General features: G+C 42.0%; 1 pseudogene; it reads left to right on the forward strand.

The window, feature by feature from the left end:
• Positions 1-10,315: 10,315 nt before the first annotated feature.
• Positions 10,316-17,510, forward strand: LOC109465775 (annotated as a pseudogene).
• Positions 17,511-25,867: the final 8,357 nt, after the last annotated feature.

The following is a 25,867-nucleotide window of genomic DNA, read 5'->3' on the forward strand; positions in this document are numbered from 1 at the left end:
AGGTTTTTATAATAGAAACTTTACTCGCAAAATCATGCCCGAAGGCTAATTGCTTTTACAATCAAGTATCAACAGGAGACAGGTAACAACTGTCTGGGAAACTTCTACTTCTACTACTAAGCTAGCTACTATGGGGTTCGACTTCTTCTTTGAAGGCAGGGAATAATGAATAGTCCCACATTCTTCATAATTAGTGGGTTTTGTGATCTTAGTAGAAATGCAGTTTTTTGGTGATGAAAGGATGGAGAAATTGTTGTAACTGTCTGAAATAATCTGTTTCTTTCGGTCTCATAAGCTAGACCCCTTTCCGCAACGAAAAGCGGTCGATCCGAGTATTTCACAAAGGATCAAACAAATTAACAAACAAACTAACTAACCAACTATATTACGCCATAGCGCCTTGAGTGAACGAACGTCTTCCAAAACGACGCCACTCCACGCAGCTGAGTGACCGCCAGGCCGCTGGTAAAGGTGAAGCGTCGAACAGACCAACCCTTTTCCAGGTCTGTGAGCTTCCGGCATGCGGAGCTGTATGGCGTGTTTTGACACAGGCTGACTGGATTCACACTACCGAGGGAGAACTTATTGTAGCCAGAACCGTGCCTATCTAGTTTTATGCCTGAATGGGATAGGGTAGCATGTCAGCAGAATGTACTGCGCCTATGCGAAACTCCTATTTTTCACGGTTTTCGTTGGATTTTTGGTCAACGTTGCATCACAACATTGCCTGTTGCAGACGATACCTTTTCAGAACTGTACCTCCCTAGTTTTATGCCTGAAAGGGTTAGGGTCAGCCTCCTGTGCAGGCTCCAGGTCGGGTGGGAATTTTGATACAGCGTTTTGAAAGAGTTTTTAACGCGTTGTTTTGAGGGGGCCCGCAAGCCCTAATTTTCCGTAAAGCGTATTCGGCGTTTTAATTCTACGTAATGCGTTGTAGCCACTTGGAATTTATCGAAAAGCGTAATCGAGAGGTCTCTGAATTCAGCGTAGAGCGTTGTTGGGACCCACCCAAGCAGGCCCTCTTTTAATAGCCGGCCATCCTACAACTAGAGAGAAGGTATACGATTCTGGATAATTGTGAAGTATACACTTTAGACAACAAAACCCTACCTCTGCTTGGAAATTAAATCCATTGAGTTTCTAAACCAACAGTAATTTCATACGTCCCTGCAGTTCTAAAGAAAATCGCTGGGGGAAATGAGCCGAAAAATTTCCTCGTCCAAGCGTACAAATGTGAATCTCTCAGGCTTTCAAATTTTTAGCAGCGTCAAACAAAATCCTCTCAACATTGTTGAGAGAAGGTCGCGTTGGAAAACACAGAACAAAAGTTTTAAAACCATCGCGATTCAAATCCGAACAAGAAATGAGACAATTACAAAACATTCCGCATTCTGGCTGCATAAAGAGATTCCTTGGCGCTTTCAGACTTGTCGTAGTGTAGAATCTAAGTTGTTTAGACAAGAACGCGTGGAATAAAAGACTAAATGTTCACAAATTCCGATCAATGGCTTCTAATACAAAAGGACAACTCTGGGCGCTTTCAGAGTTGTCACACTGTCAAATCTAAGTTATTTAGAGAAAGTTGACAAACTATATTGAGTGAAACCACAGCTGATTCCGACTCCTAGCAATACACGTACAAAGCGTTGTCTCCACCAGACTCCTTTGAAGGCTGAATTATTGGTAGAAATTGGTCTAAAAGAATGTAACTAGCCAGGGGATTTGGCCGGTCATAGAGGGTCCAATTTGCCTGCAGGACAAAGACATTTCCATCAAAGTTCTCGCTCTGTCAAATGTACGCTGTTTAGAGAAAGTTTTGTTAAGAAATAACTTCGCAAAATCGCAGCCGCTGGCTACACACGTAAAAAGACACCCTTTCAGTGTCTCGCTCTGTCAAATCTACGTTGTTTAGAAAGTAGCGGGTTGAATAAAGCGTGGAACAAAAGTCCGGTAAACCTGCCGACACTGCGCGCTTTCTGTGCTGCCCATGCGTGTCGGCTTTACTCTGACCAGGTCAAACGTAAAAAGGGGGCAAACAAAGGGAAGACGTTTAAAATCCTTAAGGAGGTCAATCTTGAAGACATGAGCAAAGGATCTTTAAGACCCAAACAAAGAAAGGACATACAGAACACCTTAAAGAGGTCAACTTTAGCTAAGACACAAAAGAAAGGTGTATGAGGGTCCTTAGACAGGACAGCCCTTCTAAGACACAAGACTTCTTTAAGTAATCTTATACTGCCACAAGACAAAGAAGATCGTACAAAACCCCTTTAAGAGGCCAATCCAGAAAAGACACAAAGAAAAGGCGTGTGGAAGTCTTTAAACATGTGATTCCTTCTAAGACACAAGTGAAAGTCCTTAAGTAATCTTACAAGGACACGACAGAAACCCTTAAGTTTTCTTAAGATTCAGTATTGTGATTCTTAAGATGAAATGAAGGCATGAAACCGTTTCTCCTACCGAAAAACCAGACCTAAAGAAAACACAAAGTACACAACTGTATGTCACACCACCACAGATATAGTATTATTTCCGCCTAGTATGATTGTCTTTACCAAAATCCTCTTAAAGTTGGACTAAAGTAACGACAAGAACAGCTTAAGTATCTGTGAGGGTAGTTGGCCGTTTAGGTTTGGTTCAACATTAGTTTGTTCACCTTATTTTGCCCGATCTGTCTGAACGAACAGACTGAATGCCTAATGTTTATGTTACCCGGCTGAGCAGATCTGTCTAATGTTTGGTTTTTACGGATTTAGCAAACATGGCCGACATTCCTGTACACAACTCAACGCGATATGAATAGATAAGCGGGTTTGCACACGTGCCGGGACGGGACGGGGGACGTCACAGATGTAGTCATGAGCTATTTTCTGATTGCATATAGACAACATGGCCGGTCTGGTTGAATTACACCCGTTTTTTCTTAACTGATCTAATCAGAAAACAGCCGAAGACCACCAAACCCCCAGTTCTATAAGCCTGCTACGGAGGCTACATTATGTGTATGTGGTAGAAGAAATAAATGTTATAGCTACTTGAGCGTGCCACCACTTTTTTTGTACTAACTTCCTTAATGTGTGACCAATAAAATAAATCCATCAACCAACTAAACAAAGTCAAGGCGCGATAAGCATCTTATTACCAGCTGGGAATTTTTATGGTCGAACGTTGCCATGGCAACAGTATAACAGAATGACGTAGCCAATATTTGCTACCGTTTTACTCGGAAAGAAAGTAAGAAAACCGGGCAGTGCGTTGCGTAATGATGTGTTGTACAAATACGGAACCGTGGGAACTTTTACTCCAGTGTGAGCCCATGTCTGGTACGTGAGTAAAGAATTGGCTGTAAAACTTTAAATTTGGACGTAATACAGAGTTCAAGAGCACTCGAGAGTTATAAACTTGTCATTACTAGAAATAACCGTTTCGTACGCTCCTGATTTACAACCTTTAGCACATTGCACTTTAGCCCTTCCTGAAATGTCACGGGGAGGGGAGGGGGTGACAGCGCATTTTTTTTATATTCCAACATGTACGCACAAGACGTGGTGACGGCACGCTCAAGTTTTTTTTCAACTTATATTAATGCCGCCACCAACACGGGGGACAATACAATACTCATTTCCACCTGAGCAAAGTGTGGAAAGTGCCTTTCCCAAGGGCACACGATCGGTGGCATGTCAGGACTCGAACCCGGGACCTCTTGGTTCCGAGTCGAGCACTCTACGGTTACGCCACACGACCCTACAAAATGTTTAAATTGGCAACGGATGTATATATGGACTATCACGCAGCAATGAGGAAACTTTAGCGTTGTCAGAGTGTAAGATTGATTGATAGACTAGTTGACTGGTTTGCAAACACGCCGGACCATAGTACACAACTTGGTCACGACGAGCGTTTATATATATATTTAAACCCCTAAAAATCACCACAAACCAACTAGTCGGGGACCACAAACGACCACCGCAAATTTTTACCACACCACATCGAAGTGTCGGTGAGTAGGTTGGAATATTTTTTTTTTACTTATTGGTTTGGCTGTTCAATTCACACAGACAGGGTAGCCCAACTAGTCTGTGATTAATGCAAATGGATTTTTCCTGGTGATAAAGGCAAGGCATTGTAATGGAATCTCCAAGCTACACAGTAGCAAATGTTAAAGGCATCCAATGCAATTTCAGGGCGGCAAAACTGGAAATGTTCTGAATAAGGCAACCTGTATGATATTGGTACATACTATCCTACATTAGCACATTTGAATCAATATTTCATACTTTGGGCTTTTAAAACTGCAGAAAGAAGCCCCAGGATGAGTCCTTTATTTTCTGGGTGGTACCCTAAAAATCAACCCAGGACCCTTCCAGTAACCGTTTTCCGTCAGAATTTTGGGTATGTTTGCTCCATGAGGGTCAATATACATTGGGATAGTGTGGTACGTAGATGGTACGTAGATTCAAGTGTCTTGAATATTGACTAAAAAAAAGCTGCTTTCCAAGCCCTAAAACTACATTGGATGCATTGGCAGGGCAGTATCCAATACGCCATGCGCCACCGGATAAAATAATGTGAGAATACAAGAATACAAGAAAGATGAAGACGATCAAACCTAGCCAGTCTAAAAAATAAGGGGGTCTAAAAACCGCTAAACCGCTGCTTGACAAGTATTAGGAAAAATTGGCCCTAACTTAAGGGTCAAAAGTTTACGAGTTCTTCCCTTACACTGTAGAATAAGAGGCGGAGTTTCCTTATGTTTACACATCACAAAACTTGATACCGGAGCCCCGTCCCGTCAGCAGCCGTTTGTTTAGTGACGGGGTCTGCAGAAGAACCAGCTACAGAAACTGTTTCACCCACAACAGGGGGCATTGTTCCGGGGGGAGGGGATAGCTGGGCGAGGTGGCGTAGTCTAGTTACAAGGCTACACGAGTTTTCTCTTGGTCTGTACACTTGAAGAAGCCACATTGTCTAAGATACTTGAGTGCGATACCACTTTCCGTTGTATAATGTTATACTGTGTGAATAATAAAAAGCCACACAGGCGAAACCGGTCGTGTGACAGGCTTAATAAAAGTTCTAAACGGGAACTATGCGGCTCCAGATGTCTTACTGAGGGACGACTGCGTGTGCGAGATGTCGGTTTAATAGCTTGAGGAATGAATCCCCTCTACTAAATATTTTTCTTGGTTATGATTTTTTTGCTTGTGGCATATCGGTATTAACTGCACTCGTTTTCTTGTAACCCGCCTCTGCAGAGTACAATTCAGAGCTGACATACCACAAGGAAAAAAAGCAAATTGCTACTCCACGAAAAGCCCATCTCGTAGAGCCTGGTAGCCAGACTACCGGGCGAGGCTAGGGGTGATGTAGCGTTATGTAACACTGTCACATGTCGTCATATGACAGGTTTCACAACGCGACATTCTTGCGACAGTCTTGAATGTGCCGTGCAAAATACAGTTGTCTTACGACGGAAAAGTCTGTCGTAGAATCTTGTCGTAAGTTTGTTCTGTCATAGTTTCGCTGGAAATCGTGCTTGCGTATCGCACGATAATTGTTACCGGGCTACTAAACTTGTAGAGTGACGCACGGACCAACAAATCCACGTGAGTACTGCCTGTTTTATCTGCATATTTCCTGTCCTACATGTAAATACTTCCTGACAGCCTGTGTGCTTCGTGACTGAGTGTTTATTTAAGCGCGTGTTCGGAAACGGTAGAGACATGTTTGCTAAGCGTCAACTAACTTGACAGGAATAAAACTGGAAAAATGTCTTAGAGGTCGATATTAACACTACAGCATAGGTACTCAGTTCAAAACTTCTTTAGTTTGACACTTAGTTTGATAGAACATTCATCAATCAGTGACTGTTTTGCGAGGTAAAAACGCTTACTCCATGAAGAAGATGTACAATTGACATCGAAAATTTGGTTGGTACGTACGCGTGTTTTACTTTGAAAAACAGTCACTGATTGGTGAAAGTCCTACTAACTGTTAACCTTACGTGACTGATAAACCTCTTCCCCTTAAGGTTGAAACAAAAATTTGCATGAAAGCAATATTGTTTCCTTCTCTAAATTTTTAAAAACAGAACGTCCAGCGACAACCCTGTAACACCTATAATCACTTTAACAAGCTTGGCGTGACATAGTTTGTCCCTCTATTGTCTGATGACGACAGTTTAAACATATCTAATTTCTCGCTACGTCAAAACGCAGTGATTTTGTCTGAAAGAAACAAAGTGACCTCGATCCAGTTTTAGCTCACTGAAGAGCTAATCTCCCACTGGTTGTGATAGAGAAGACAGACGCTATGTACAGTATTTACAGGTTCATTGTACCGGCGAAATTTTCGACAAGCACAAAAATGACTGCGGCCCTTTACATGTAGCATGTCGGGTGAGCGACAACAGCCAGGATTCGATGGATTCGAACCCCCAACCTCCTAGTCCAGAGGCAGGACCGCTAGCGATTATTATAACATTAGGTAACACTATATATACGTGCCCAAACGTTTGTTAGAACAACTTTTCTATCTACAGAAAACAAATTAAGTGATGACAAAACGTGATAATAATCCCTTATTGAAACACAAACTGTTTGACCAATTTAGGTTGAGCCTTTGTTGTGCCTGAAAACTAAACGGTAATGTAAGCACGTTGTGTAAATAGTCGACGCAAAAGCACAAAGCTATATACTGGTACTAAACTTTTAACGGTCTTCGGGAAACAAGTTGGGTGCGTTTTCTTTTAATTTTGAAGCAGATCTTTCGGTGGCCGTACAAGACAGTATCAAATAGGCCAGGCAGTATCCATGTTGGCTGATGGACACTCCTTTGGCCAATGGATACTGCCTTGCCACCGTGTGATCTGCTTGGAGATTACGTTTCTTTGTGCTTAGGCCTAGGCATGGTGTATGCGTTGCCTGTCACTAGAAAATTATTGCTGACAGTTCTAAAATCTTTAAGGCTTTTTGAAAACTTTGTCTGAGCGGGAGAATTTTGCAAGGCGTCTGAAGTTTAATGGACGGAACTTAAGTTGCTAAGTCGGCACTTGGGTGGAACGGGCGTGTCTTCGCTGTATACCAAAGAACGTCGGGCTTTCATCAAGAAAATTTGACCCGCGAAGAGTCTTTTTCTATCGTTGTTTTTACTGGCGTTTGCGGTCAGTGACAGACCGGGCCGGGCGCTAAAAACGGCGGAATTTTGCAGGCCGCGACGCCGCGAAAGGTTCTGTCATGTTTAGTTAATGGTTCGTTGCCTTCTTTTGAGTTCAGAAGTTCTCCGTGAAAGTCTGCGGTACGTACCTGTGGTATGTCGGGGTTTGGTCAAAAGCGCGAGCAAAAAATACCGGCTTTTGACTACCAAAGATTCTGGATACTCTACTAGAACAGTATTATTATATAGTTAAAGGTTGTGTCATGTTTAGGAAATGGCTCGTAGCGTCCCCTTTTGCTGTCGGTAGCGTCTGCGTGAAAACTTTGCTTTTAACAGTGGTATGTCTAGCCTCCGTAGCAGGCTTATAGAACTGGGGGTTTGGTGGTCTTCGGCTGTTTTCTGATTAGCCCAGTTCTAAAAACGGGGGTTATTCAACCAGGCCGGCTATGTTGTCTATATGCAATCAGAAAATAGCTCATAAAAGATCCCAAAGACTCTGAAACCCCCGAAACCCCCAGTTTGTGGCGTGCTATAGAGGCTACTGTATGTCGGGGTTTGGCCAAAAGCGTGAGCTTTGGACTGTCAAAGAACTTGAAAAGAAGGAACCCGTGCAGTAAAATGTCGTCAGTACGGCATTTGACTTTGTATATATCCCCACAGAACACCTAATGGTGCAATATATCTTTGCCGGTATGGTTTAAGCGCGAGCAAAATGCCGCTGCAGTTGACTTGTCTGGGCTGTCGTCAAAGAACTTGAAAAGAACCCGTGCAGTAAAATGGTTCGTGGCGTCTTTTTTCTGTTCGGGCCGCCTCCGTGAAAACTCTGCTTTTACTAGTGGTATGTCGGGGGCTGTCGTCAAAGAACTGGAAAAGAAAGAACCCGTCGTCAGCTCGGCATTTGACTTTGTATATATGCCAGAACTGAACACCTATATAACGGCACTGTGTACAATATACCTATGTCTGAATGGGTTAGGGTTAGGCTTAGGATCAGTCTCCGTGTATTCAAGAATGTAGGTTTGTAGAACAGTATCATTTATTTATTTCCTTTATTCAAACATTTCATGAATAGACATGGTGGCGGCACACTCAAGTCACGTCAACTTATTTTATGCCGCCGCCAACACAGAGGACAATATTTTCACTTGAGTGAAGTGAGGAAAGTCGTGTAAAAAAGTGCCTTCCCAAGCGCACAAGATCGGTGGCATGTCAGGACTCGAACGCGAGACCTCTTGGTTCCGAGTCGAGCACGCTGCCGCTACGCCACACGACCCCAAGAACAGCATCATGGCTTGTCCAAACTTTATCCGCTCCATTTCCGTGTTGTGACAAAACACAGTAACATTCCTGCACGGTCGCCTGACGAAACACACTGCATGACGTCATGAGGAAAATGTCGAGGTGTCGTCTGCCGTTACTATGGCAACGCCTGGCGTCACGGACAGGTGTGGCAGGTGACGTTTCACCTGGGCAAAATGAAGTTTTCAGTATATAGCAGAGGGGATTCATTCCTCAAGCTAACCGACATCTCGCACACGCAGTCGTCCCTCAGTAAGACATCTGGAGCCGCATAGTTCCCGTTTAAACTTTTATTCAGCCTGTCACACTATCATATCATATTTAATTATATATTATATAGTAGAAGGGATTCATTCCTCAAGCTAACCGACATTTCGCACACACAGTCGTCCCTCAGTAAGACATCTGGAGCCGCATAGTTCCCGTTTAGAACTTTTATTCAGTCTGTCACACGACCGGTTTCACCTGTGTGGCTTTTTCAAGTGTACAGAGGCTAAAATCTGTTGAATTTTTATTCAGCTGATTGAAAAGCTACTCTAGTTCTTCTGTTGGCCTTGGCGGGGAAGACAGGTGATATATACAACATAACCGGAGCGGAGACGGCTCTGGTATTCAGGTTTAATGTACCAAACAAGATGGTCTCTTGCTTCAGTTTCTCTCGTTGTACCACTGTTAGAAGAAGAAGACCAGACGTAGCGTAGACGAATTGGTATTCAGGTTAAATGTACCAGACGAGGTATCACTATCCTATAGCACGGGTTCCAACCCAACGTCCTAAACTCTAGTCCAAACCCAAGGCGGAGGCTGGACACTGATGAATGAATGAATGAATGAATGAATGAATGAATGAATGAATGAATGAATGAATGAATGAATGAATGAATGAATGAATGAATGAATGAATGAATGAATGAATGAATGAATGAATGAATGAATGAATGAATGAATGAATGAATGAATGAATGAAAGTGTATTATTGTGTCTTGCGACGATACGCTGCCCAGCACAAAAAGAAAAACCAACATTGCTATTTTTGTCACGTCTTAGTTTATATATGCTTGATTGTAACGTTACTCTACCCTGTGCCGGTGTATATATACATATCACAGGTATAGGTGTGTCCCCGTGACCCCGTGACCTGATGACGCACTCCCACAGCGCCGTGACGGGCTCGGCTCTGACCTTGAAACGCGGCTCGTTTTGAAGGTCAAACAAAAGTCACGGGAACTATGACAAGCCTGAAATAACGCCCTAAAGGTCGATATGACCAAGTCAGACCAACCCATAGTCTCTATTGTACTCAGAACTGCGCCTATCTAGATTTAAGCCTGAATGGGTTAGGGTTAGGATCAGGCACGGTTCTGGATAGTCTCTATTGTACTCAGAACTGCGCCTATCTAGATTTAAGCTTGAATGGGTTAAGGTTAGGATCAGGCACGGTTCTGGATAGTCTCTATTGTATCCAGAACCGTGCCTATCTAGTTTTATGCCTGAATGGGTTAAGGTTAGGATCAGGCACGGTTCTGGATAAAGCACGGTTCTGGATACACATGGACTATCCAGACGTACATGAGCATGGTTCTGGATAAAGGAAAATTCTGGATACACATGGACAATTCGGAACTGTGCCTGAGCATGGTTCTGGATAAAATACGGTTCTGAATACACTTGGAGTATCCAGAACCGCATCGGAGTAAAAATGGATATAACATGTCCCAGTTCTGACACTGTTTTTTACAGTTGCAGATACACGCCCTTGTCGCTAGGTGGCGTAATGCCACCAGCCCTGCTCCGAGACTCGACCATCCGGGGCAACTCGACAATATTCTCAAGGTACGCTAGGGGGCGCTTCCAGTAGCTAATGGGGTACATGTATAAAGTAGCTAGATGGTAAAGCAAGCACAACGTTTAGCTTCGCATATGGTCTGCTCTGTTAATTCCTATTCACACACATTCGTATATATGGTGACAGGAGGCTAAATCCCTCCTGCTATAAAATTGCAACATGATGTAACCCAACACTAGTTACCATGGTGACAGACGTCTGGTTCAGGTCATAGACCTTTTGTGTTTGGAACGGAAGAAGGGAAAACAGAGCAAAAACAATATGTTTTCATTCGGTAAACATAAACATTTTAAAAGTTTGCTTATGTTCTTAAATGGTGTGTTAATTTTTTTTCAGTTAACTCTTTCATCCATCTGATTTATATCATAGCACCTATTGTCTTTTACAATAAAAAGTGATCGATCCTAAAAGCATTTTCTCTTTTAAGATTCCTTGGAAAACCAGAAGAAAAGCAGAACTTGGTGTCTAAGGCGAAAAAGGACAAGAAGAAAAAGAAGCAAGAAACAACCCAAGACGACTCAGAACCGCCACGTGACCACAGTTTAAGAAACGATTTGCTAGAGGACGAAGAAGAAAATGGCGGACACAAGAGAAGGTTTCGCTGCCCGAACACTTGTACCTGCTGCGCCGGAAGTATGCGTTACGTCATTTCCGTTATGGCGTCACTGGGTTTTGTCATCAGTTTTGGCATGCGGTGCAACCTGGGAGTTTCTATCATTAAGATGTTAGAGAACACCACTAAAGCGGAGGAGGAAGATGTGAACGGGACGTCTTCACTCGTCTTTATTTCTGTAAGTAATACCGTTTCTTAAGATCTTATACTTAATCATCAAACACATCTTTTTGTGGCTACATCACAGTATCAAATGGGACGTCTTCGCTCCTCTTTATTTCTGTTATTAATTTAAAAGCCGTGTCGTAAGCTTAAAGGCATCCAGTGCAGTTTTTAGCGCTTGGATTTTTTAAAAGTCAATATTCTACTCACTTATCTACATAGTGGGTTGAAAGAACACTACCCCAATGTATGTTAACCCTCATGGAGCAAACATTCCCAAATTTGTGACAAGAAAAAAAAAACAACGGTTACTGGACCCGGATTAATTTTTAGGGTACCATCCCGAAAATAAATGACTTTATCTTGGTGCTTGCTTCTGCAGTTTTAAATGCAAAAAATATGAAATACTAATTCAAATGTGCTAATGTGGGATAGTATGTGTCAATATCATACAGATTACTTATTCAGAGTATTTCCAGTTTACAGTAACATTAACATGCCGTCTATATTTGTACACATATGTATCACTGTTGCAAATGCCACATTTTCGTCGATGTACATTTTGGTGATATGTAAACTTTTGCGACGTCTCGTCGAAACACGCGAGAGTTGACAGTTGCCATGGTTACCGCCCCGCAGGTGCCCGAGTTTGATTGGCAGCCGGAGACGGTTGGCGTGGTCAGCAGCGCGTTTCTATGGGGATACCTGTTTACGCAGGTGCCCGGAGGCTACCTGGCCGCCAGATATCCCGCAAACAGGTAAATACTCACAACAAACAAACAAACAAACAGCGCGTTTCTATGGGGATACCTGTTCACTCAGGTGCTGGGGGGCTACCTGGCCGCGAGATATCCCGCAAACAGGTAATACAACACACACACACACATGGGCACACACATGGGCACACACATGGGCACACACACACACACACACACACACACACACACACACAGACACACACACACATGCGCACACACACACACACACACACACACACACACACACACACACACACACACACACACACACACACACACACACGGGCACACACACACACACACACACACACACACACACACACACACACACACACACACACACACACACACACACACACACACACACACACACACACACACACACACACACACACACACACACACACACACACACACACACTAGGCGACACACACACACACACAGACACACGCAACACACAGACAGACAGACACACACACACACACACACACACACGGGCACACACACACATACACACACACACACACATATGGGCACACACATGGGCACACACACACACACACACACACATGGGCACACAATCACACACACACACACACACACACACACACACACGCACACGCACACACGCACACACACACAAAACAAACAATTCATCAGCTAGTGGAAGTACAAGTACAATAGGTTCGGGAACCTGTTCCTACCCGGATGGGTGGGGGCGCTTAACACCGTGCGAGTGTTATAGGAACTGCAGGGTGCACCTAGCGGGTGTTGTAGGAACTGCAAAATTGTACTGGCAGTAACTCTCCTGTTGTTTGTCTCATGCAGGGTGTTTGGAATTGCGCTGTTCACCACCTATATCCTAAACCTGTTCCTGCCTGTATCGGCCCGGGTTGGTTGGGGGGCCCTAGCGGTCGTGCGTGTACTGCAGGGCCTGGCAGAGGGTATGACGTATCCAGCCGCACACGGCATCTGGAGTAACTGGGCACCGCCACTGGAGAGAACGCGGCTGTCTACCATCACTTTCGCAGGTAAGGGCTAGGGCACATTTGGAATTGTTTTTTTGGCGACGTCTCAGGGAGGAACCTAACGGTACAGTATTGTGTGCAGTTTGCAAGAATTCTGGGAATTGTACAGGAATTTTATCCACATGCATGAAATGTCCACAGGAATGTCTCTAAACCACATCTATGCCCACATTCCTGGAAACCCTTGGGGAGGAGTGCACTGTATCTGTCTAGACTTAACAGGTACCAAGGATTCCTCAAAATCATGAAATCGTGAAACCAGTGCCAGGGAAACAATAACTCTAACAGCAACCACCGTCGCCATGGCATAGTATGTTTTCATTGCCAGTCTTGTTGTTTAAGCCTTCAAGTTACCAATGTGGAAGTAACTTTGCCACCGAAGGGAAAAAAAGCCGGGGGTCTATGACCTGATTTAGACATAAAATCATTGAAAAACAATGTGTAGAAAATTCCAGCATGACAAGGGCAAGTTACGTATTGAAGTTTTCACCGTTATATGTCCTATCTTCAGGCACGTATTTCGGCGCGGTGACCGGCATGCCTCTGTCCGGCATCCTGGCAGATCTACTGGGCTGGGAGTCGCCTTTCTACTTCTACGGTATGTAGTTGTGCTAATATATGCTAATACGCGTTAATATATGCTAATACAGGCCAGATTATGCTAATATATTCAGACTTTAATATGTATACTGATATTATGTATGCTAATATATTCAGACTTCTTTACGTTATCATACGGTACGTCACGGTGCTAATGTATGATCATATATGCTAATACGCGCTACTATATGCCAATTTATGCTAATATATGCTAATACAGACTAATATACATGCTAACGTATTCAGACTTACTGTATGCGGTGTAAGAAATTTTGTAACATTTTTTAACGGTAAGTTATCTGATGGTTTCTATATTGACTCGAGTATAACAATTTTGGACCGTATCTTACAGCATGAATGTATTGTCACTACAGGTGTTATAGGACTTGTCTGGTCCTGTGGCTGGTATGTTGTCTCTTCCCCCTCCCCCGCCAGACACACCACCGTCTCCAGAGAAGAGCAGTTGTACATAGAAGAGAGCATCGGGAATAAAGGAGAAAATAAAATTATGGTGAGTCCTTAAGGTATCACTAAACGCAGCGTCCTCCTAAGGGACTAGAGCTATGACTGAAAAAAGTACGTGGTTCATTCAAATGTATGGTGTATTTCCCGTTTAATTGTGATACGTCGTCAGTACTTTGTTATAGATAGTATCTAAAAGTCATGCTGATAAGAGGCTCGTGAGGGGTTTCTGTAAGAATGTGTAAACAACGTATTTGCATTATGTACAGGAGAGAGGGGTCCCACGGAGAGCCAGCTATTGAAAGGCTCGTAAGGGGTTTCTTTGGGAATGTTTGGATAATGTATCTGTATTGCACACAGGAGGGCGGAGTCCCCTGGAGAGCCATGTTTATGAAAGGCTCGTAAGGGGTTTCTGTCAAAGCTTGTAGATAATGTATTTGTATTGCACACAGGAGGGCGGGGTCCCCTGGAGAGCCATGTTTATTAAAGGCTCGTAAGGGGTTTCTGTTAGAGCTTGTAAGTAATGTATTTACATTGCACACAGGAGGGCGGAGTCCCCTGGAGAGCCATACTAACGAGAGGCTCGTAAGGGGTATCTGTGAGAGCTTGTAGATAATGTATTTGTGTTGTGTACAGGAGGGGGGAGTCCCCTGGAGAGCCATGCTGACGTCCATGCCGGTTTACGCCATTATCGTGGCGAATTTCTGCCGCAGCTGGACGTTTTACCTTCTCCTGACCAGTCAGCCGATATACATGCAACAAAGCTATGTTAACTACGATACTACACGGGTAGGAAAACTCTCACTCACATACTATCCTTATAACTGTAAGCGCCAAACACTAACCCTAAACCTGTAAGAATTAGAAGAGTAGAAACAGAAAGACACTCCTGGTCCCGGGCAGGGGATCGAACCCACGCCAAACCCAGGCACCAGTCCACATGCCGACGCTCTAACGATTCGGCTAAAAGGTCTAGACCCATCGGCTGGGTCAGTTGGTAGCACCTATAACTCCCCACTGTTACAGCTCTAATCTTACCCACACCATGTTAGCTGGACGTTTTACCTGCTCCTGACCAGTTAGCCGATATACATGCAGCAGAGCTATGTCAACTACGATACTACACGGGTAGGCACTCTCAAACCTTAACACTAGCCGTACCCGAAGATGGCTTATTATGGACATTTCTGTAACAGTTGTTTTAAGATGAACCCGTTTTGTACTTAGAAAAATACCTGTAAAAACAAAGTACCTAAAGCAATGCTAAGGATGCAACTTCTGAATTCCATGTGATGATGTTAGGTTAAGAACTTTGATCGGAATTGTTGTAAAAGTTTGCCGAATTGATCTGTTCCCCGTCTCTGCCCCTAGATCGGGTACCTGTCCGCCATCCCGCATTTCCTGATGGGGCTGGTGGTGGTGCTGGGCGGGCAGCTGGCAGACACGCTAAGGTCACGGGGCTGGAGCACCACCGTGGTGCGCAAACTGTTCAACTGCGGAGGTCAGTACGGGTCAGGGGGCACAGGTCAGGTCAGGGGACACAGGTCAGGGGTTAGGGTTGAGAGGTGGTGGTGCTGGGGGGTCAGCTGTCCCACACGCTCCGGGGGCAGGGGGCACAGGTCATGGGTTAGGGGTGAGACATGGTGGTTCTGGGCGGGCAGCTGGCAGAAATGCTTCGGTCACGCGGCTTGAGCCACCACGGTTGTGCGCAAACACTTCAACTGTGAAGGTCAGTACGGGTCAGGGGCACAGGTCAGGTCAGAGGTAAGGGGTGATAGGGTTCAGAGGTCAGCTGGCATACACACTCTAGGGGCTGGAGCACCACAGTTGTGCTCAAACTGTTCAACTGCGGAGGTCAGTACGGGTCAAGGGTCACAGGTCAGGTCGGGCTAAAGTTGAAAGGTAGGGTGCGAAGGAGAGGGGGCAGTTGGCCGACACGCTACGGTCACAAGGAGGGGCTGAACAACAGTTCAACTGTGTCAGGAGTCAGGTAACTGCCTTTAGTTGCTGTTGCTGTTTCACAAAAGATATCAGAACGCCTGATGGTATTTTTTTGTGGCTGCAGGTTTCCTGTCGGAAGGCATTTTTCTGCTGATCGCGGCGGCGTGTAACGGTGGGCCGGGCGTCATCGCGATTCTTACTGTGGCCATTACTGTAGCCGGCATGGCCATCTCAGGTAAGTCTACAGGCATGTTTATGTCAGGTAAGGTTACAGGTGACTCTACAGGTGTGGCTATGTCAGGTAAGGCTACAGGTGTGGTTAGCTCAGGTAAAGCTACAGGAGTAACGGTGGGCCGGGCGTCATCGCGATTCTCACGGTGGCGATCACAGTCGCCGGCATGGCTATCTCAGGTCAGTAACGGGTCAAAGGTGCCAAGTAGTCTGTAACGCCCCCGTCCCGGTCAGACGAAGGACGAATTAAACTGCTCTAATATAATATCACTATGATATCTTATCAAGATATCACTGATATTTTATCAAGAAATATTATATAATAATTATTGTGTCAACCATAGAGAGGTGTTTAAACTTTTTTTAAGCCTTAATGATTTGTTTATTTGTTTATTTCTTTATTTCAGGTTATTCCGTGAACCACCTAGACGTTGCCCCGCGCTACGCCAGTATCCTGATGGGTCTGAGTAACTGTATAGGGACGGTGGGTGGGATGCTCAGTCCTCTCACCGTGGGATGGCTCACGGCCGCTTACGTAAGTCTGATAGTCTATAGGGTCCCCCGTCCCGGTCAGGACTGAGTAACTGTATAGGGACGGTGGGTGGGATGCTCAGTCCTCTCACCGTGGGATGGCTCACGGCCGCTTACGTAAGTCTGATAAAGTTAAAGAAAGTCTATAGGGTCCCCCGTCCCGGTCAGGTCTGAGTAACTGTATAGGGACGGTGGGAGGGATGCTGAGCCCAGTAACTGTGGGCTGGCTCACGGCCGCTTACATGAGCCTGATCTTTAAGTTAAAGGAAGTCTATAGGGTCCCCCGTCCAGGTCAGGTTTGAATAACTGCATAGGGACGGTGGGAGGGATGCTGAGTCCGTTCCCCGTGGGCCAATCAAATCAATAAATCAATCAATCAATCAAATCGATCAATCAATCAACGAATTTTGCAGTGTTACTTCGGCTGGGGCTATGTGATAAGACGGGCTGTCTTTAAGAAATTCTAACGGTTTTTCTTAATAAGTTTAAGAAAATCGGAAGCTTCGTCTTTAAACTGACATTGTAGAAAGGTTTGGCGCTTCGGCTTTAATTTCAATATAAATTTTTTTTCCAGGGTTATCGCGGGTGGAGTTATGTGTTTCTGATAGCCGGGTTAGTTCACGTGAACGGCGTCATCTTCTACTTCTTCTTCGGGTCGGGCGAGAAGCAGCCCTGGGCTGACCCGGAACCGGAAACGGAGGCCGATGACGTCGTCATCTACACACGTGACCCGGGGGATGATGACGAAGATGAGGTGGAGTTTCTCTGGGATTATGAACCTTACGATTTTCTGAGACTGACTCGGAGAGACAATTTCGTACAACTGCCGCCTAAAGATGCCTACTTGTACGGAGGGGTCGATCACAGAGACTTCGAGTACTGAATAGAGTACTAAAGAGAGAACTAAAGAGTCTTCGAGAACTAACGATTATTTAAAATCAATCAATGTATCAATCAATCAATGAAAATGGAGGGGTAGATCACAGAGACTTTGAGTACTAGCTATTATTTACAATCAATCAATCAATCAACCAATCGATCGGTCAATCAATCAACTTGTGGGATTACGATATTGAAGAGTACTAACGATCATCTACAATCAATCAATGGATCAATACAATGCAATTGAAATGAAACATATTCGTTCTAGACTTTGGACACGTTTTTCTATAGTCACGTGATGCCAGTAAACGAGCCAGAAGGCGCCCGAAAGTCTATACCGCCCCCCGTCTCTAAACTTTCCAACTGGACGAGAAAAAAGGCCATGTACGTAAATAAAAGAGGCCAGTCACGTAAAAACAAAAGGCCATGTACTTAAAAGAAGTGATTAAAGTTTAAAAAAATTATGATTATCAAAACTGTAAAAAGTCTGGAATAATGTTAATATTTTGCAAATGTATAGAAAAATGCCAGTATGAAGTGGATCATCACAGTGTATAATAAATGGATTTTGTAAATTGTTTTATCAGAACGATGCCAGATATTAGTTAGTTCAATACTGGAAAAGAGCGCTTAAAGGTATGGGAATAGTCAAGAAGTAATTTGCATCGAGAAAATGTCCACAGTGACTCATGTGCTGTGCTCAATGTGTCGCGCGCACAATTTAATGTGTTTTTGGTTGCAATAAACATACCAAGTCCTACCACGGGCTAGTTCCGATATGTACCCTGTATTTTATCAAATATGGACAAACGTCTTGATTTTAAATTTAGTGTAAGGCGCGATTGTGATACAGTCTCTCTCTCTCTCTCTCTCTCTCTCTCTCTGGTTGTCCATCGTCTCCGATGATGACTTAGTGATATAGTGATATAGTAAGTTCCATCATAATTCAGACTTTTAGCATGTCTTTCTCATGGAAACGAGAAAGTATCATTTAAAGGCTAAATAGATATTGGGAGTGATCAAACGCAATCTTTTGGTATGCCTAACAGGCTTGGCAAAGCCACGTGAATGCGCGTCGCTTGTAAGACCAAACATAGAATATGCCGGGACAGTATGGGGTATATATGCAAAGAAAGATAATAAAAAGCTAAACTGGGAATGGTACAAAACCAAGCTTCAAGCTTTGTACAGATAGCCACGAAAAGCGGGGTGCTAGTGTCACGGAAATGAAAAGAATCTACAGTGGGTGTCACTGGAAGTCAGAAGAAAATGTTCAGACTATGCAAGATGTACAAAATGACTAATAAACTGGTGGACGTACCAACTATTGAGTACCTGATACCAGCTCAGAAGTGAACAAGAACTAGCCATGTTTTCAAGTACCAGAGTTATCAAGCAAGTATTAAGGTAATGGTTAAAATACTTTGTGCGAGTACAAGATTTTCGGGGGGCAGACTTTAGTGACAAATCGCTCTTCAAATCTATACTACTATGACAATGAAGGTTAGACAGTTACTCGATCAAGCAACAGCCTAGATTGTAAAAACAGCTTCAGGTACCATCTAGTACATTTCCTCAATAACTTGATTAGAGATCTTTAGTAAACAGGAATTCTTCCACAAGCGAGGGATTGATATGTAAATGAGTTGAAGACAGATTTCAGACAGATCAAGATTTGGGAAACAAAAATTACACAAAACAAAAATCAAGTAAAGCTTAGCGCTAATAAGTCAGTTAGCTCCTGTTGTTTGCGCACAGGACGTTATATTGTCTCGCTGGGGTCGCAGGGCAGGGTTAACATATATAAGCGCTATATTATTACTATGGAAGCTACATGTTGACATAGGCATCATGTTGTTGTTGTCCTGGGGATGGATAAACATGATGCAATACATACAGCAAACATGCCGAAATAATGGTTAACAGACTCTTCTGAACGTACCTTGCTCTTCTGTGTCTTGAGAGTGTTAAGATCACCTTCTACACTTTGTTTCTGGTCGTTGTTGTCCTTGTTTAACGTCTAACATCTTGCTAGACGTGGTTTCCTGGTGCTGATTTGAGCTTGGTTCAGTTCAGAGTCAAATTGTCTCTTTGTATTTAACTCTTGGTTCTTGCATGATACTGGAAGTGTCTCTAGGAGAGCAAGTCGAATCGGTGCGTACTCTCGATGTACCGGCAAAGGGGGGAGGGAAACAGCCACATAAACATCCAGTAAGGTTCAGGTCATCCCCAGGATACTTTGGGCAGAGAATATGTTCTCCTTCCCAGAACTGTCTGTTGTACGTACCCAGGCGCCTGTGGCCCCCGTGCGGTTGTATGATGTACTGCACAATAAATTGATATGTAAATTAGGTGAAGGCAGATTTCTGACAGATCAATATTGGGAAACAAAATCTTTGCTCTATATCGTATCTATGGTAGCTACATATTGGTATAAGCAGCATGTGATTTTTATCTTTTGTGAGTATTGACAAGAAAGCACGTAAGTATCCTTTGAAACATAAGAACATAAATACAAGGTGGGGGAACAAATACAACACGTACAGTGGGCATAAAATGAATATGGCTGGCGTACCAATGGAACCCATAATGTGTATCATATGTTGTTGTTGTCCTTGATAAAAAAACATTATACTATATGCAACAAACATGCCTACGTAATACAAACATAGTCTTCTGTACGTACCTAGTTCATCTCTGCCTTGAAGCGTGTTTAGCTCGAGTTTTACACTGTTGAGAGGGGAGAGAAGTCACTACATAAACATCCGGTAAGTTATAGATCGTCCCCAGGATACTTTGTGCAGAGAATACGTTCTCCTTCCCAGAACTGTCTGTGACACGTACCCAGGCGCCTGTGGCCCCCATGCGACCATAAGATGTACTGCACAAATAACTTCTCAACCTTACCTGGCAATGTATGTCTGACTGTTGCTGTTTTTACCCGGATGTGTGAGTTGCTAGGGCGTTGCTATGGTGATGAGCAACAATAAATGTCCCCAACCGCTATCCATGTGTTGGACTCTACCAATATGGCCAATTAACAAGGGGTGTTAATTCCGGACGTGAATCATTTCGAACTGCCAATATGGCTTAGGGATCATCATATCAGTGTGTTTCAAGCCCCATATAAGATTTTTGTTACTATACTCTTTATTGTTATATTCAGAGAGTGTTATATTCTTTATTCTTTTCTTTTTTAAAATAAACGTCAGACTTTCAAACTGATGTCTACAATATATTACATTAGCTTCACAAGCAAAGACCAGATTTTAAGATACCGAGTAAAAAATGAAAACTTCACAAGGGTTTTAGCTTTAATCATTTATTTCATATTTCTTGGTTACATGTACCTGGGAGTCACATGTTTCTAGTTATTAAATGATGCACTTTAACTCAGTGTAGAATGCCATATGAGTACACCTGTCAATGTAAAGACTAAGGGGTGTCGAACCTTAGGGGTGACTTTTGAAGTATTCATTTAGCTTTTTCTATGCTGGCTGGACTTGCACACAAAATATCCTACCAAAGGTACCTTGCTCATTTGGCTTGAATTGGTAACATGTCTTGAATTTTACATTGCTATTTTTCATTTTTTAGGAAAACAACAAACGTACAAGTTGCTCAATAATGTGCTTGTATGTAGGTGTTTGTGTGTATGTGTGTTGGGTGTGTGTGTGTGTGTTAATGTTGTAATATTATTGTTGTACATTGCTGTTGTACATATTTCATGAAGTTGAATCATTTGGAAAGGATGATACTTTTCTCACTTAGGTAAAAGATGAGAACGTAGAGAATATAACACAGGATACACTGGTGTACACAACCAAAGCATCTACATCTACATCAACAGGAATACTGACATTAAATAAAATCATCTGTTACATTGATGCATATTTCTTTTTCCACTCACTTCTTGAGACCGTTATTACAAGCAGACATTCCAGATGTTAACAGTGACTTCAGAATTCCATTTCATCTAGTGTTGGATATGACCGGTGATTATTACAGTAACTATGATATGATATTCTCCCAGGTAAGGAAAAGAAAGTAATATTAATATTATCGATGAAATCCAATAGTTAAGAATAATCTAAGTTGTTGACATTTGCATTTTGGATAAAGATTAATATGTGCTTGACCGTTTTAGTGACTGAATATGTATCAATTCTGTCATATGATCATGTTTAGTTTGCTAAAGTCACGTGGTTTTGGGGCTTACAATTATCTGATGAAGCTTTGGGTACACATTTTAGAATAAAAGGCCGATATTTATCATTACTTAAAGTATTCTTAACCTTAGGATAATGTTTAACTTTGCTGCTATTTTGTATCTTTTCGAATTTACGTAGACTATTCCGATTAATCATAAGCTATGGATTTTCGTAAAGTTTGGTTGGCTACTCTTTAATGATACTTTATGAAGTATTCATAACCCTAAGATGAAGAAAGAAATTATATTAATATAATCTATATAATCCAAAAGGCAAGAATAATTTAAGCTGTTAGCATTTACATTTTTGATTTAGTACCTGAAAATGTTTCAATTCTGACATATGACCCCTTACCAAGTTTAACTCGCTAAACTAAAGTGGTTTCTAGACTTACAATCACGCGATAAAGCTTTGGAAACACATTTAAAAAAAAGGCCGATGTTTAATATTACTTAAAGTATTCTTAACCTTAGGATAATGTTTAACTTTGCTATAATTTCATGTCTTTTCAAATATACCTAGACTTTTCTGATTAATCATAAGCTCTGGTTTTCGTAAAGTTTGATTGGCTACTCTTTAATGATTCTTGAAGTATTCATAGCCTAAAGATACTCTTGGGATAAGATTATTTCTGCTATTTTATATCGAAGTATTCTAAACATTATAATAAGCCACCACCTACATAAAGTCTTCATAATAATCATAAGCTCTACTTTTTTGAAACCTTATGCTGGATATTTTTAATCTTTAGGTTTACCACTTTTGCATATTTCTAAAGTATTGTTTGAAGTATTCTGAACCTTAGAATTAGCCCCAAATGTTCCTAACCTAGAATACACCACCCTAGGTTTTTTTAATAATTATAAGCTCTCCGTTTTCTCTGATTTACTGTTGCTTAAAGTCTTAAAAGATGTATTAATTTGCTGTTGTTTCATATTGTTTGAAGTATTCCCAACCTTAACATAAGCCCCAAATATTACTAAGCTAGCATAAGCCATTCTATTTTGTTCAAGTTGGTTGAGCTCTATTTATTGATAGTTAAATTATTTCTAATTTGGCAGTTATTCCATATTTTTAAAGTATTCTGAACCTTTAAAATAAGACCGAATAAACCATTTGCGTGAAGTTTTCTGAATAATTCCAAGCTGTACGTTTTCGCAAACACAGGTTGACTGCTATTTGCTTTTACTTGTCTGTCTGATGTTTTTTTTAAATTGGGTGCTATTACATATTGTTTAACGTACTCCGAACCTGAAGAGAAAGCCCCAGATATTTCTAAGCTTGAGCCACCATTTACGGTAAGTGTTATGAATAACTATAAGATGTTCGCCTTTTAGATACAGTTTTGCTGCTATCAAACGTTACCTTAGTTCTTGTTTTAGATAAGCATTCAATTTTCATAATCTTAGCTTGACCACTACCTAACAAAACATGGGGTATTTCAAATAAGCTTTCAGTATTCTTCAATTTCGGTTGGCTGCTGGTTAGTAGTACTTGGATTCTTTAAAGTTGCTTCAGTTTCCTTTACCCTAGATTTGCTGCTATTTCACATTACTTGAAGTGTATGGATATTTGCCATCCAGGATATGAATAGTAATATTTTTTCGACTCAAAATACCAAATCAAGTATCCAGGGAATGTGATGGGTGGCACTCTGAATGATTCTGAGAACAAATTTTCTGTTACTTACAGAGAATAGGCTATTGCTATTATCCGTAATGATTCACTTCCTTCTTTGCATTCTGTTCCCTTGGTCATTGGAAGTAAATTTAACACCCTCCCTCCCTTCCCTACCCCAGCATTTCTGTTCTCTTCTGTTTAGTTGAAACAGCTTTAAAAATCATATTTTGCTTTCATTATCGTCAATTTTGCTTTACTGGGAGTTGAATGTGGAATTTCTAGTTTTCTCCACAACATTCCTCAATGATACGATTGGCGAGCTCGCAGGGGTCAGTTGGATCCACCACACGATCAGGGTTGCCTGTGATAGTTGCCAGCCCTGCTTTGTTAACCAGTAGTGGGTGTCCAGCAGCCACGCCGTACATCTCAATCCCCGAGTCCCGTAACATACCAGCCTGGGCTATGTAGTCACCAGTACCCTGGTAAAAATGAAACACAACAATCTTTATTAACAACCAACAACAAGAGATCTCATACCTCCATTAAATATCTAGAGTTTAATATGTAAATTATTTGTTTCATTGAATATTGAAATGAGGTGGCAATTAACATAATCTAGTTTAATTTATGGTGTTCTTAACTCAAATTACAATATTTTTGCGTGTCAAATTCCTATCCTTTGGCAATATTTCATTTCAATATGTCCTCATTGATTATGCAAATTACCTCTATATTAACACAATATATCCATAGTGTTGTTAACATTTACGTAACCTACACATGTCACAAGGTATAAAATTCCATTCATTCACCATTAACAAATCATAGAATTTTGCATTAATTATGCAAATTAGATCATCATTTGCATAATTAGTATCTGTTAAAGCTCCACCTGCCACAGATTACATACATTACATGACTGAAGGAACTATTATATAAAACACTGTGATTATAGAATTTCCTCATTAATCGTGTAAATAAAGTCTTCATTTGCATAATTTGAACTTAATTATGTACAACTCTCTCTCAGCTACCTACACACCAAAAATAACGAAAATACTAGGAGGCCCATATTTGACCTTGACATTTGTCTTCCTAAGACTTACCAGCGTACCAAATATCATCACAATCCATAAAGGCGTTATGAAGTTGCTGACTACAAATGTGCGGAAACATACGCACACACACACACACACACCTAAAACATAGCATTTTTCATGGAGATAAAAAGGCTCTTGATAAATTAAAATATTGTTTGTCAAGCTTCCTTGAGTTAGAATAGACCATGTATTCACCCGTCCATTGGCTTCGGTCCCGTCTGTCAGAATCATCACCAACGACCACCCTCCTTCACGGAAATCCGTCTGAATAAACACAAGAAACAACAAGCTTGGGTGAAGAAACATAAGGCACTTTCATCTGTACCTCTTTGTTCAAAAATAAATTTCCTTGAAAGACTTCAAGATTAGATATAGAACAAATTCAAATGTATAGCTTTAAGAATGAAATATAGTATCAGAAATAGCAGTCGTACCATACACTTGACGTAGTGCAGAGCCAGTCCGGTCCGGCTGTTGCCCCCTCTGCGTTCCAGCCCGTTAATGGCGTCTGTAAGTCCGGGGTCGCTCAGTGGAAATGTGCCCAGGCGGACGTCCAACCTCGGTAGGCACTCGTATGTGATGATCCCGATCTACGACGAAACAGTAAAAAAACGATTGCGCATTTTGATCTCTCAAAAACATTTGTGCAGAATCCTTAGTGAGCATTAATTACAGATTACAGTAAGACTTTTAGCTTAAATCTAATGAAGAGTGTGTGACAGTCAAAGTGACATGGGGGAAACGTGTGTATGTTAGTGTATGTGTTATGATGAAAGCATGAATGTTTTATTCTTTACAAAGACTCACCTGAACATCAACGCCGTTGAAACACTGAATGAACTCGATGAGAAACTGGAGGATGCGGAGGAACTCAGAAGCTGGCATGCTGGAAGAAACATCGATGACAATAACGATGTCGATGGAGCAAGGCCGCTCTGTTACTGGTCCTGGTGTTTGGCCTGGTGGTACTGTTGCTGGCTCCGATGTGGATGCGATTGCTGGAAAAGAGTACAACAAATAATCAGATCATAATTCATATTGATAATTCAAATAATGTCTCATACATGAACTGAATGAAGAGTATGAACAGAAATGATTAGTCCAAAATAAGAAGGCCACTCAACTTAAATGTTCTCTAGTTGTCTTACTTGTATAAGCATACATAGTTTTGCGGAGTTAAAGTATAGTTCGAAAAGCGTCCGGATATGTATATTGTACAACACATGGTCAAATTCTTAGGTGATAAATGCCTTAAATATACTGAAAATGAAAGGACTGAATCAAAATAAAAGGCAAAAAATAAAAATCACATTCAGGAATTCATGACAAAGCATTAAGCTTACATTTTTCTGTAGTAACGTGACTAAAGGAAACTAAACAAGAAATTTCTGCTGAGAATACATTACATTTAAGAGACTCGTGGAAAT

The sequence above is a fragment of the Branchiostoma belcheri genome, unplaced genomic scaffold (genome assembly GCF_001625305.1).
Source record: "Branchiostoma belcheri isolate BF01 breed outbred unplaced genomic scaffold, Haploidv18h27 scaffold158, whole genome shotgun sequence".
NCBI classification, from domain to species: domain Eukaryota; kingdom Metazoa; phylum Chordata; class Leptocardii; order Amphioxiformes; family Branchiostomatidae; genus Branchiostoma; species Branchiostoma belcheri.